Consider the following 14051-nt stretch of genomic DNA (forward strand, 5'->3'; position numbering starts at 1 on the left):
TGTGGGAGGGGGGCAGTAGCCTAATCCTGATAGGGTAGGGCCTCCCATCTTCAAGATGGCGAGAGCCCGGAGATGTGCTTCACCTCGCCTCCCCCACCTGAGGGGTGGGGTGGGCAGGCTGGCACATCCCCTGTCCTTGTATGGGGTTTCCGGCCAAGCTTCCCGCCAGAGTGGGGGGTTGCAGTGGCCTGGGGAAACTCCAACTGGTGGCATGCCTTTGAAGCTTCCCTTTGCTCATCCTGGGGGAGGAGATTTCTCACCTCACCCAGGATGTGCATTGTTGCAGGCCCGGGAGAGCAGGGGCTCTTCCACCCAGGGGTCCAGCAACGTGTCTGCTGTGTGGCAGCCTGGGCAGCCTCAGAGCAGACGTGGATTGCAAGTTAGCTGTAAGGGGGCATCTTCTAAGATGCCCTCTGGGGTGCTTAGTACATTAAATCCTACACTGGCATCAGTGTGGGTTCAATGTGCTGAGAAGTTTGATACCAAACTTCCCAGGCTTCAGTGTTGCCAATATGGTGCTGTGGAGCTCGTGTTTGACAAGCTCTCAGCACCATGTATTCTTAAATGACAGCACTGCACTTACAGTGCCCAGGAATGGACCTGGGTACTGTAGGGGCACAGGGCTCCTGCTCCTGTGCCCACACCATAGGCGTAATGCACCCAGCTAGAGGGGTGGCTGACATATGCCTTGGCAGTGTAGGTGATGGGCATGGTACACAGTGATGTGTGCCATGTCGACTCTTTGTTTTGTCCTGCACCCAGACACTCAGCCTGCAAGGGCAGTGTGTGTGTGTAAGGGTACAGGGCCTCTGAGGGTGGCACAATGAGTGCTGCAGCCCTTAGAGGCCTTCCCTGGTCACAAGGCCCTGGGTACCTAGGGTACCATTTACTAGGGGCTGACATGTGGCTAGGGTTTGCCAATTTGGAGTTTGTGTGGTTTAAGGAAGGAACATAGGCCCTGGGCACCTGATTGGCAGGAACCCAGGGTACACTCAATCGAAGTACATTCAGCAATTTAGCAAAAAGTGGGGGCATACCATGCAAGAAAGATGGCACTTTCTCACACAACCCCCCCCCAAACGAAAGGTGATGAGACTAACCTTGTCCTATGGAGTCTTCATTGTCTAAGTGGAAGAACCTGGAAAGTCCATCTGCATTGGCATGGGCAGTCCCTGGTCTGTGTTCCACTTCAAAGTCCATTCCCTGTAGGGAGATGGACCACCTCAGTAGTTTTGGATTTTCCCCTTTCATCTGCATTAGCCATCTGAGAGGTCTGTGGTCAGTTTGAACTAGGAAGTGAGTGCCAAACAAGTATGGCCTCAGCTTCTTCAGGGACCAAACCACAGCAAAGGCCTCCCTCTCAATGGCACTCCAACGCTGCTCTCTAGGGAGTAGTCTTCTGCTTATAAAAGCAACAGGTTGGTCTTGGCCTTCATCATTGGTCTGGGATAGGACCGCTCCTATCCCTAGCTCAGAGGCATCAGTCTGCACTATGAACTGCTTGGCATAATCTGGAGCTTTTAGAATTGGTGCTGAGCACATTGCTTCTTTTAGGGTGTCAAAAGCCTTTTGACAACTAACTGTCCAGTTAACTTTCTTGGGCATTTTCTTGGAGGTGAGTTCTGTGAGGGGGGTCACAATGGACCCATACCCCTTCACAAACCTCCTGTAGTACCAAGTCAAGCCAAGGAATGCCCTGACTTGGGTCTGGGTTGTTGGAGCTATCCAGTCCATGATGGCCTGGATTTTGGGTTGTAAGGGCTGTACCTGGCCTCCACCTACAAGGTGGCCCAAGTACACCACAGTGCCCTGCCCTATCTGGCATTTGGATGCCTTGATAGTGAGACCTGCACTCTGCAGAGCCTCTAAAACCTTCCCAAGGTGGATCAGGTGATCCTGCCAGGTGGAGCTAAAGACAGCAATATCATCAAGATAAGCTGCACTAAAGGACTCCAACCCAGCCAGGACATGGTTCACCAACCTCTGGAAGGTGGCAGGGGCATTCTTTAACCCAAAGGGCATCACAGTAAACTGATAATGCCCATCAGGGGTGGAGAATGCTGTCTTTTCTTTTGCTCCTGGGGCCATGCCAATCTGCCAGTACCCTGCAGTTAAGTCAAAGGTACTGAGAAATTTGGCAGCCCCCAATTTGTCTATCAGTTCATCTGCTCTTGGGATAGGGTGAGCATCTGTCTTGGTGACAGAGTTGAGCCCTCTATAGTCCACACAGAACCTCATCTCTCTCTTTTCACCCTGTTGATGAGGTTTGGGGACCAGAACCACTGGGCTAGCCCAGGGGCTCTCTGAAGGCTCAATGACCCCTAACTCCAGCATCTTGCTGACCTCAGCTTTGATGCTTTCCTTGACTTGATCTGACTGTCGATAGATTTTGTTCTTGACAGGTGCACTGTCACCAGTGTCCACATCATGGGTACACCAGCTTGTCAGACCAGGGGTCAGGGAAAAGAGGCTAGCATATTGTTGCAAGACTTGCTTGCAGTCAGTCTGCTGTTGGGCAGAGAGGGTGTCTGAGAAAATCACACCATCTACTGACCCATCTTTTGGGCTGTAGGATAGGAGGTCAGGGAGTGGCTCACTCTCTGCTTCCTGTTCTTCATCAGTCACCATCAGCATGGTGATGTCAGCCCTATCATTGTAGAGTTTAAGGCGGTTCACATGGATGACCCTTTTGGGTGTCCTGCTAGTGCCCAGGTCAACTAGATAGGTGACCTCACTCTTTCTCTCTAGGATAGGGTAAGGGCCACTCCATTTGTCTTGGAGAGCCCTTGGTGCCACTGGCTCCAAAACCCACACCTGTTGCCCTGGTTGAAATTCAACCAGTGCAGCTTTTTGGTCATACCAGTGCTTCTGGAGCTCCTGGCTGGCCTCAAGGTTCTTGGATGTCTTTTCCATATACTCAGCCATTCTGGACCTTAGGCCAAGCACATAGTCCACTATGTCTTGTTTGGGTTCCTGAAGAGGCCTCTCCCAGCCCTCTTTTACAAGACATAGTGGTCCCCTTACAGGATGACCAAACAGAAGTTCAAAGGGTGAGAAACCTACTCCCTTCTGTGGCACTTCCCTGTAAGCGAAAAGCAAGCATGGTAACAGGACATCCCACCTCCTTTTGAGTTTCTCAGGGAGTCCCATGATCATACCTGTCAATGTCTTGTTGAACCTCTCAACAAGGCCATTGGTTTGTGGGTGGTAGGGTGTAGTAAACTTGTACTGCACTCCACACTCTTTCCACATGTGTGTTAGGTAAGCAGACATGAAGTTGGAACCTCTGTCTGAAACCACCTCCTTAGGAAAACCCACCCTGGTGAAGACACCCAGGAGGGCCTTGGCTACTGCAGGAGCTGTAGTAGTCCTAAGTGGAATTGCTTCAGGGTACCTAGTAGCATGATCCACTACTACTAGAATGAATTTGTTCCCTGAGGCTGTGGGAGGTTCAAGTGGACCCACAATGTCCACACCTACCCTTTCAAAGGGGACCCCCACCACTGGTAGTGGAATGAGGGGGGCCTTTGGGTGGCCACCTGTCTTGCCACTGGCCTGACAGGTAACACAGGAGCTGACAAACTCCTTCACCTTTTGGTGCATCTGGGGCCAGTAAAAGTGACTCACTAACCTTTCCCAAGTTTTGGATTGCCCCAGATGTCCAGCTAGGGGGATGTCATGAGCCAAAGTTAGGAGGAACTCCCTGTACTTCTGTGGCACTACCACCCTCCTGGTGGCTCCAGGAGTGGGGTCTCTTGCCTCAGCATACAGTAATCCCTCTTCCCAATAAGCTCTGTGGGTACCACTGACATCTCCCCTGGCTTCTGAAGCAGCTTGTTGTCTCAGGCTTTCAAGAGTGGGACAGTCTCGCTGGCCCTGGCACAGCTCTTCCCTAGAGGGTCCCCCTGGGCCCAAGAGTTCAACCTGGTAAGGGTCAAGCTCCATGGACTCAGTTCCCTCAGGGGTATCTACATCCTCTCCAGGGGGAGAGGGGTTCTGAGTGTTTGGCTGTACAGAAGCTGGTCCCCCGGTCTCCTTGCCCTTCCTCTTGGTTGGTTGGGCCATTATTCCAGGCTCCAAACCTACTTTTTCACCCTTCCTCTTGCTCTGTGCTCTGGTTTGCACACACACCAATTCAGGGATGCCCAGCATGGCTGCATGGGCCTTTAACTCAACTTCAGCCCAGGCTGAGGTTTCCAGATCATTTCCAAGCAGGCATGCAGCTGGCAACTTTGGAGAGACCACTACCTGTTTCAGGCCAGTAACCCCCCCCCCCCCAGCCTAATGTTGCCATGGCCATGGGATGACTAGTGGTGACACTGTCAGCGTTGGTGACTGGGTAAGACTTCCCAATCAAGTATTGCTCAGGGGAAACCAGTGTGTCTTTCACCATAGTGACTCTGGCACCTGTATCCCTCAGAGCTTCTACCCTAGTTCCATTTACCCAGGGGTACTGTAAGTATTTCTTTAAGTTGGGGGGCCACACAGCCACAGTGGCAAACTCCACTTCTCCCAAGGAGACTAAACTTGCTTCAGTGTGTTCCCAGATTTGCTCAGGGTACTCCTCTGATCCCATTTGTATACTTGCTGCCCCAGGAGTGGCTGTACTGGGTGCCTTAGGGGCTTTGTTTTGGGGGCAAGATACAGTTAGGTGTCCCTGCTTCTTACAGGTATTACACCAGGCCTTTAAGGGATCAAAGTTCTTCCCCCTATATGGTTGGGGCACATAGGGAGTAGTTTGGGTCCCACCCACCTGAACAGGTTTTTGGGGCCCTTTGGAAGACTCAGACTTTTTATCTTGGGGATTCTCACCACCTTTCCCCTGGGGAGGTTTTGTGACCACCTTCTTTTGGTCACCCCCAGTGGTTGTCTTGGTCACCCTAGTCTTGACCCAGTGGTCTGCCTTCTTTCCCAATTCTTGGGGAGAAATTAGACCTAGGTCTACCAAATGCTGATGCAACTTTTCATTTGTGCAGTTACTCAAAATATGTTCCTTCATGAATAAATTGTACAATCCAGTAAAATCCTGCACACCATGTCCAGCTAACCAACCATCCAGTGTCTTCACTGAGAAATCTACAAAATCAATCCAGGACTGGGTCTGGGTTTTGTGAGCCCCCCTGAATCTAATTCTATACTCCTCAGTGGTGAATCCAAATCCCTCAATCAGAGCTTTCTTCATGAGGTCATAGGATCCTGCTTCTGGCCCAGAGAGAGTCAGAAGCCTGTCCCTGCAGTTACCAGAGAACAGTTCCCACAGGAGTGCCCCCCAGAGAGGTTTCTTTACTTTCCTGATATCACAAGCCCTCTCAAAGGCTGTGAACCATTTGGTGATATCATCACCTTCCTCAAATTTAGGGACAATCCCTTTGGGGATTTTAAGGTCAGAAGTTTCCTCCCTATCCTTGTTTTTATTATTGCTGCCACCATTGATGGATGCTAAACCCATCTCTCTCCTTTCCTTTTCTAGAGCCAGGAGCCTGGACTCTAGATCTATTCTTTTGGCCAGCCTCACAAGGCTGTCCTCTTCACTGGGGGGTCCCCCAGTGTTGTCTCTGGGACCAGAGCCACCTGTGTGGTCTCTAGGTGCCCAGATGCTATGTCTTGAGTTGGAGGGTATGGGTGCCATCTCCTCCCTAGGGAATAGTATGGGGAGGTTGCTGTCCTCCTCCCCTGATTCCCTTTCCTCATCTGACTGGCCATCACCATGTTCAGATGGGTGGTCTTTAGCATACTCAGCCAGGAGCTCCTGGAGCCCTTGTTTGGTTGGATGCTGACCCATTTGTAAATTTTTGAGTTTACATAAGGACCTCAATTCCTTGAAAGACAAGTGTAAGTAAGGTGTGAGGTCGAGCTCCTCCACCAGGTCCATGTTATTATTATCACTAATAGCTGGGTTTGTTTGAGACATTCTAACCTGACAGTTCTAACCCTCTACCCTGACTATAGTGACTTTTATTTTTCTAAAATTCTAATGGGACGTAAGCAAGGCCCTAGCAAGACTTTTAGTAAATTTGGAAAAACCAATCAGAATTCTAAAGGCAATTTTTAAGAGTTCTGTCGTGTGATCAGATGGTAACCAAGTAGTCCAACAAATGCAAGTTTGTATCCCACCGCTGATCCACCAATGTGAGAAAGTGGCTCTGTATATACTGTTCCCTAACAGGTACAGGGTGTACAGAGTCCACAGTCCCCCAGAGGCTGATAGAGGTCAAAGTTAGGTATGACCTTACTCTCAAAAGTGGTAGCTTGGTCGAGCAGTAAGGCAGTACCAGAGGACAGTGTAAAGCATTTATTGTACACACTCAGTCAGCAAATGGTTTCACACACTCAATAACTGAACTCTAGGCCAATGATTTGTATATATAAAATATGCTTGTTTTATTTTTAGAACCACTAAGGGGGTAAAAATATACTTTCTCAGAATGAGAGGTTGAATATAAATACTTTTGTTTTAAGCAATAAATTTGTGTAAACAGTCACAGTTGGTTGCAATAAACAATCCTATTTCCTAAACATAACAATGCATTGAGCTCAATGGTAAATTCAGGTTATTTGTAATAAATTACTTTTCAGATTACTTTTGGAATTCCAGGTCTGGCTCCTAGAACCAGCCTGGGGTCAGTATTCAGAATCAAGTGATGAAAGTCGACTTAATAACTGTAAGGATTTTTAAATAATATTTAGCTATTTCAAAAGTTAGCACTTAGAAAATATTTCACAGAAAACATTCAATGGATCTCTATGGCAAGAAATTCAAATTGCAGGTAGAGTACTTTATCGTTACTTTAGTAATCCAGGACTGGGTGCCTAGACCCAGGACTGGGGTCCTTATCAAAAGCAGGTAAGTAATTTCGTTTGCAGAAATGGTACGATTTTAAAAGAATATTTCAAATTTGCAAAAGTAGACACTTAGAAGAAATTTCACAGAAAAGCAGACAATGGTTTCCTATGGGAGAAAAATGAGTTAGAGGTAAGTATAGTTGTGAACACTTTTCAGAGTCAGGGCTGGGCACCAAGATCCAGCACTGGGAGCTCACCTAGGAGCAGGTGAGTAAATTCGTTTTTGTCACTTGGCTGATTTTTGGTGAATTTTTGCAGTTTTGAAAAGTTCACACTTAGAAGATTTTTGAAGAAAAAGCCAGTCAATGTTACCCTATGAGGAAAATGAAGTTAGCGGTTTAAGGGTAAGTACTCGACTGGTAGTGTTGAAATTCCGGGCATGGACTCAGGGGTCCCCCAGTGTCAGGTAGGTACAGTTGGTTCACCCTCAGCGGTTTCAGGACGGCCGGGTGCAGAGAGAGTTGGGCCCAATGTTATCCTATGAGGGATAGGGGGGCCTTGGTTGGTGGCTGCTGTCTGGCAAGCCACGCGGCTGTGGGAGCTGGGCTCCTGGTCACTTACTCAGGGCAAGTGGGGAAGTAGGTTAGTGTAGAGAGGGCACTGCCAGGGCCATTCGGGCGGCTGGGTGCAGGGTGCTTTTGAGCCTTAGGGCGCTCAATGGAAATCAATGGGAATGTTCCGGTTTGGAAAGAGGCTGCAGGCTCGGGGACGAGGATGTTTCAGGTGCCACCACCACTTCGAGAGGTAAGTTGGGTAGTTGTAGGTTAGGTGGGTACCCCGGGATTGGGCACAGGAGGTCGCAGGGCGCCGGGTGCAGGGGTGCCTTTTGACGTCGGGAATCTTACCCTCTGGTTGATCGCGGCTGGGGTGGCACTTGGTTCTGAGGCTGCAGGCTTCTTCCGGGATGTCGAGGGGGGTCCTTGGGTGCCGGACTCTGGATCACAGTCGCCGTGGGGTCGTTCTCTGGGTCTTTGTCCACTCCGGCACTGGCCAGGCTTGGCTGGTGCAGAGTGTGTTGGGTCCGCGGTCCCGGGCTGGTGCCAGGGATAGCAAGTAGGTTTCTTGAGTAGAGCCTCTACTCGTGGGAGTCCCAGGGGCTTAGAGCTAAAAGGTAGCCAGGTCCTCCGGGGTTGGTGAGGTTGCTGGCCACGTGGGATGCCGCGCTGGTGCAGGTTCGAGAGTCGACAGGCCGGTAGGGCTGGGGCCAAAGCAGTTGGTGTCTTCTTCTCTTTTTAGCAGCTGCAGGGCAGGTCTTTGTTCTTCTTGCTCTTCTTGTCGTTTTTCTATCTGGAATCTGAGGAAGGAAGGTTCAGGGGGCCCCTAAATACTAGATTTAGGGGCGTTACAGGTAGGTGAAGGCCAGGGACCAATGGGTCCTTGTCCTGGGGTGGGTACACCCCCTATCCTGCCTCTCTCCTGTGGGAGGGGGGCAGTAGCCTAATCCTGATAGGGTAGGGCCTCCCATCTTCAAGATGGCGAGAGCCCGGAGATGTGCTTCACCTCGCCTCCCCCACCTGAGGGGTGGGGTGGGCAGGCTGGCACATCCCCTGTCCTTGTATGGGGTTTCCGGCCAAGCTTCCCGCCAGAGTGGGGGGTTGCAGTGGCCTGGGGAAACTCCAACTGGCGGCATGCCTTTGAAGCTTCCCTTTGCTCATCCTGGGGGAGGAGATTTCTCACCTCACCCAGGATGTGCATTGTTGCAGGCCCGGGAGAGCAGGGGCTCTCCCACCCAGGGGTCCAGCAACGTGTCTGCTGTGTGGCAGCCTGGGCAGCCTCAGAGCAGACGTGGATTGCAAGTTAGCTGTAAGGGGGCATCTTCTAAGATGCCCTCTGGGGTGCTTAGTACATTAAATCCTACACTGGCATCAGTGTGGGTTCAATGTGCTGAGAAGTTTGATACCAAACTTCCCAGGCTTCAGTGTTGCCAATATGGTGCTGTGGAGCTCGTGTTTGACAAGCTCTCAGCACCATGTATTCTTAAATGACAGCACTGCACTTACAGTGCCCAGGAATGGACCCGGGTACTGTAGGGGCACAGGGCTCCTGCTCCTGTGCCCACACCATAGGCGTAATGCACCCAGCTAGAGGGGTGGCTGACATATGCCTTGGCAGTGTAGGTGATGGGCATGGTACACAGTGATGTGTGCCATGTCGACTCTTTGTTTTGTCCTGCACCCAGACACTCAGCCTGCAAGGGCAGTGTGTGTGTGTGTAAGGGTACAGGGCCTCTGAGGGTGGCACAATGAGTGCTGCAGCCCTTAGAGGCCTTCCCTGGTCACAAGGCCCTGGGTACCTAGGGTACCATTTACTAGGGGCTGACATGTGGCTAGGGTTTGCCAATTTGGAGTTTGTGTGGTTTAAGGAAGGAACATAGGCCCTGGGCACCTGATTGGCAAGAACCCAGGGTACACTCAATCGAAGTACATTCAGCAATTTAGCAAAAAGTGGGGGCATACCATGCAAGAAAGATGGCACTTTCTCACACTTCGCTACACACGTTTGCCAGGCATTATTGCCTTGACAGCCAAGTCAGGAGGGATGGCTTCTTTGGCCGTTCTGTCCTCCAGGACTTTCTGGTGTGATCTTGGTTCGCAGACCCACCACCGGGGTTGGTATTACTTGGGTATCTATTCTAAGGTGAGGAATCTAACTAACGTGTTTCTTTCAGATGAACAAGTTACTTACCTTCGGTAACGATGTATCTGTAAGAAACATTAGTTAGTTAGATTCCTCACCGACCCACCCATCCTCCCCGTTCTGCGAACTGACATCTAGGGTTAAGGCTATCCCTTTCAGGGCCCTAGAATTTTTTGGCACTAGTGTCGGTCTCTTGCATGGCTCTGCGTTCCTGGCGCGGAAAGCTATGTACAAGAACTGACGTCAGCGCGCGAGGGCGGCGTCTAAGTACTCCGACGTCATTCCGGCGCACGGCGCCGACGACGGACGCGGAGCCGCAGACGACGCCTAGCGACGCGCAAGGGGTATTGCTGACGAAAAATCTTCCGGATCCAGTCTGACGCCTGGGGATATTCTAAGGTGAGGAATCTTAACTAACTAATGTTTCTTACAGATACATCGTTACCGAAGGTAAGTAACTTGTTCGTTAATGGAAAGCATGCTTCGCATCTTCAGCACCTTAGCGGTTCCCTCTGGCGAGGCTTTGGGCACCTCTGATCTGAAGCGGCCCGAAGGGTCCACCCTCTTCACCAGCTGTGCCTCCTGAACCCGCTTCAGGTTTACCTCTGATTCTGGAGCTGATTCCACATCTGGTGCCACAATCCACACTGGTTCTTGCCACATTGATGCTGGTACAGATGCCAGAGAAGGACATCGCACCCATAGTTCTGTCTGACTCCAAACCAAATCTGCCCTGACCTAGAACAAAGCTGCATGCAAGTTCAGTTCCTAGACACCCATCCCACATGCCTTCTGACTCAGATAATTCAATGCCTTTGCCTACAGGCTGCCCACCAGTACTTCAACAATACTTGGGGTTGGACTAGAGTCATCCTGCTTTTGGGGATGATGTTGGGGATGGTTTCCTGCTTTACGCCCCACCCCATCCCACACACAATATGATGATGAACGTACAAGAGGCCAGTTGGCCAGACACTTGTCCCTGTAGGTCCTTCTACATGGTATCCTTTGCCGTGGTAATTAGAAGGATGGCCGTAGTCCTAGACCTGCAGCTACCTTCTATTGAAGGAAAGATTAGCGTCCTCACAGAGGTCATGCAACCTATGCAATCTTCCTCAGAACATCCGCTATAGTTTAATTAAGCACTTGCTGATACCTTCATGGGTACTTGGGCAAAACCTTGTGCATCACTGGTTTATAGAGAAGCGACATGTTACCATAGGCCAGGAACTGGTGACCCTGCCTTTCTTACGTAACATCCTACCCTGGAGAGTCTGGTTTTAAGGGTCTCCACCAGCAGAGTCAGACCAATTCCTTCCCTATAACTGTGAGAAAGTGCCATCTTTCTTGCATGGTATGCCCCCACTTTTTGCTGAATTGCTGATGTACTTTGACTGAGTGTGCCCTGGGCTCCTGCCAATCAGCTACCGAGGGCCTGTATTCCTTCTCTAAAACTGCATGAAGCCTAAACCCAATTGGCATCTCTGGCCACATGCCAGCCCCTGGTAAATGGTACCCTAGGTACCCAGGGCCTTATGACCAGAGAAGGCCCCTAAGGGCAGCAGCACATATTGTGCCACCCTTAGAGGCCCTGTACCCTGACACACACACACTGCCTTTGCAGGCTGAGTGTCTTGGTGCAGAACAAAACAGAGTCGACATGGCACACATCCCTGTGTGCCATGCCCACAACACACACTGCCCTGGCATTCCTCAGTCGCCCCTCTAGTTGGGTGCCCTATGCCAGTGGTGTGGGAACAGGTGCAATAAGCCCTGTGCCCCTACAGTAACCAGGTCCATTCCTGGGCACTAAGTGCAGTGGTGCCATTAAGAGTATATGGTGCTGGGAGGTCGTCAACATGAACTCCACAGCACCATGATGGCTACACTGAAGACTTGAGAAGTTTGGTATCAAACTTCTCAGCACAGTAAACCCACACTGATGCCAGTGTGGGATTTACTGTAAGATGCACGACAGAGGGCAACTTAGAGTTGCCCCCCGAAGCTAACCTATAATCCACGTCTTGTCTGAGGGGCTGCCTAGGCTGCCACACAGCAGACATGTTGCTGAACCCCTGGTTAGAGAGCCAACCGCTCTCCTGGGCCTGCAACAATGCACATCCTGGGCGAGGTGCTAGGCCTCCTCCCCTAGGATGGGTAGGGGAAGCTTCAAAGACATGCCGCCTTTGTGAGCTTCTCCAGACCACTTGCTGTACTCAGCAACTGGTCCCCACCGGTTCTGACCCCTCTCTGGCGGGAAGATCGGCGGGAAAACCTGAGGAAAGGGGGTGTGCTAGCCTGTATCAACCCCACCCCTCAGGTGGGGAAGGCGAGGTGAAGCACATCTCCGGGCTTTCGCTCTCTTGAAGATTGGAAGCCCTGCCCAATCAGGACTAGGCTACTGCCCCCCTCCCTCAGCAGAGTGGCAGGATAGGGGGTGTACCCACCCCAGGGAAGGGACCCATTGGGCCCTGCCCTTTACCTTCCTGTAACGCCCCTAAATTTAGTATTTAGGGGCACCCTGAACCTTCCTTCCTCAGATCCAGATTCCGAGCCAGGAAGAACTACAAGAAACAAGAAGACCTTCCGTGCAGCTGCTAACAAGAGGAAGACACCAACTGATTTGGCACCAGCCCTACAGGCCTGTTGACCCTCGAACCTGCTCATGCTGAAACCCGGCGTCTCCAGTGGTCAGCAACCTCAAAAACCCCGGAGGACCTGACTGCCTTGTGACTCTAACCAACTGGGACTCCCACGAGCAGTGGTACTGCTCAAAGCAAGTAACTGGCCCCTGGCATCAAACTAGGAACCGCCACTCCTGCACCCGCCAAGCCTGGCCTGTGCCGGAGTGGACAAAGACCACGAGGGCGTCCCCCCAGCGACTGTGACCCCGAATCCAGCACCCAAGGACCCACCTCGACGCTCCCGACGACGCCTGAAGCCTCAGAACCAGGGACCCCTCCAACCACGACCAGCTGAGGGTGAGTTCCCGACGCCAAAAGGCACCCCTGCACCCGGCGCCCTGCGGCCCCCTGTGCCCAACTTCTGGGTGCCTACCTATCCTCCAACTACCCAACTTACCTCTCAAAGTGGTGGTCGCACCTGAAGAATCTTCATCCCCGAGCTTGCAGCCTTTGTTCGTGCTTGAGCTTCTCCATTGAAATCCATTGAGCGCCCGACGGCTCAAAAGCACCCTGCACCCACCTGCCCGAGTGCCCCTGGCAGTGCAACCTCTACTCTAATCTACTTCCCCACTTGCCGTGAGTAAGTGACCAGGAGCCCAGCTCCCACAGCTGCGTGGCCTGCTAGCCAGCAGCCACCATCCAAAGGCCCCCTGCTTCCCATAGGATAACATTGGGCCTAACTCACTCTGCACCCAGATGCCCCTGTGCCGCTGAGGGTGTAACAACTGTACCTACCTGACCCTGGGAGACCCCTGAGTCTATGCCCAGAACCTTATCTCTGCCAGTCGAGTACTTACCAAAATGCCGATCACTCACTTTTCTTCCATAGGGTAACATTGACTGGTTTCACTTGGAAATTCTTCCGTCGCGTTTTGAAACTTTAAAATATTCACCTAAAATCAGCTATTATGAAAACTAATTTACTCACCTGTTATCAGGAGAGATCCCAGTGCTGGATCTTGGTGCCCAGCACTGACCCTGCAAAGTAATTACAACCGTACTTACCGCTAACTTGATTTTCCTCCATAGGATAACATTGCCTGGTTTTTGCCAGAAATTCTTCTGTGTCGATTTTGCAAACTTACAAATATTCGTTAAAAATCGCCCGTATAACAAAAACGTATTCTTTCAACTGTTTACAGGAGATGCACCAGTGCTGCATCCAGGATCCAACACTGAGTAAGGAAAAGTAACGATAACCCAACTTACCTGCTAAGTGAATTTCCTCCCATAGGATAACATTGGTGATTCTATGTGAAAACGTTTCAAAGTGTCAACTTTTAAAATACAATAATATTCCTTAAAAATCACATCTGTAACCAAAACGTTTTTACTCAACTGTTTACAGGAGATGTCCCAGGACTGAATCTAGGATCCAGTCCTGTGGTAAGAAAAGTAATCTAAAAAGTAATCTATTGCATTTAACTAGAAATTCCCATTGAGCTCAATGTTATATTGTGTTTGAAATTCTGTTGCCTATTGCAACAACTAACTATTGCATTCAAAAGTCTATTGCCTATTGAAAGTATTTATCTAAAGCATCTCATTCTGAGAAAGTATATTTTGATACCTATTGTTGGTTCTAAAATAAAACGGGCCTATATTTTTATATACAAACCATTGGCCTAGAGTTCAGTTCTTGAGTGTGTGAGACCATTTGCTGACTGAGTGTGTACAACAAATGCTTTACACTGTCCTCTGATACTGCCTTACTGCTCGACCAAGCTACCCCTTTAGAGAGTGTTATATCCAACTTAAGCCTCTGCCAAACCTCTGGGGATGTGGACTCTGTGCACACTGTACCTATTTGGGAACAGTATCTACAGGGCCATTTTCTTACAATAACCATACCAGATAGGGAGTTGAAGATGATGGAGGTATTTAAGA

At 50.5% G+C, this 14051-nt stretch overlaps 1 protein-coding gene across 1 annotated transcript in view; it reads left to right on the forward strand.

The window, feature by feature from the left end:
* PUM3 (pumilio RNA binding family member 3) overlaps positions 1–14051 on the forward strand; it is a 271295-nt gene that overhangs the window by 239599 nt on the left and 17645 nt on the right. The gene's annotated exons all lie outside the window — the stretch shown is intronic.

This window comes from Triturus cristatus, chromosome 2_1 (genome assembly GCF_964204655.1).
Source record: "Triturus cristatus chromosome 2_1, aTriCri1.1, whole genome shotgun sequence".
NCBI lineage: Eukaryota > Metazoa > Chordata > Amphibia > Caudata > Salamandridae > Triturus > Triturus cristatus.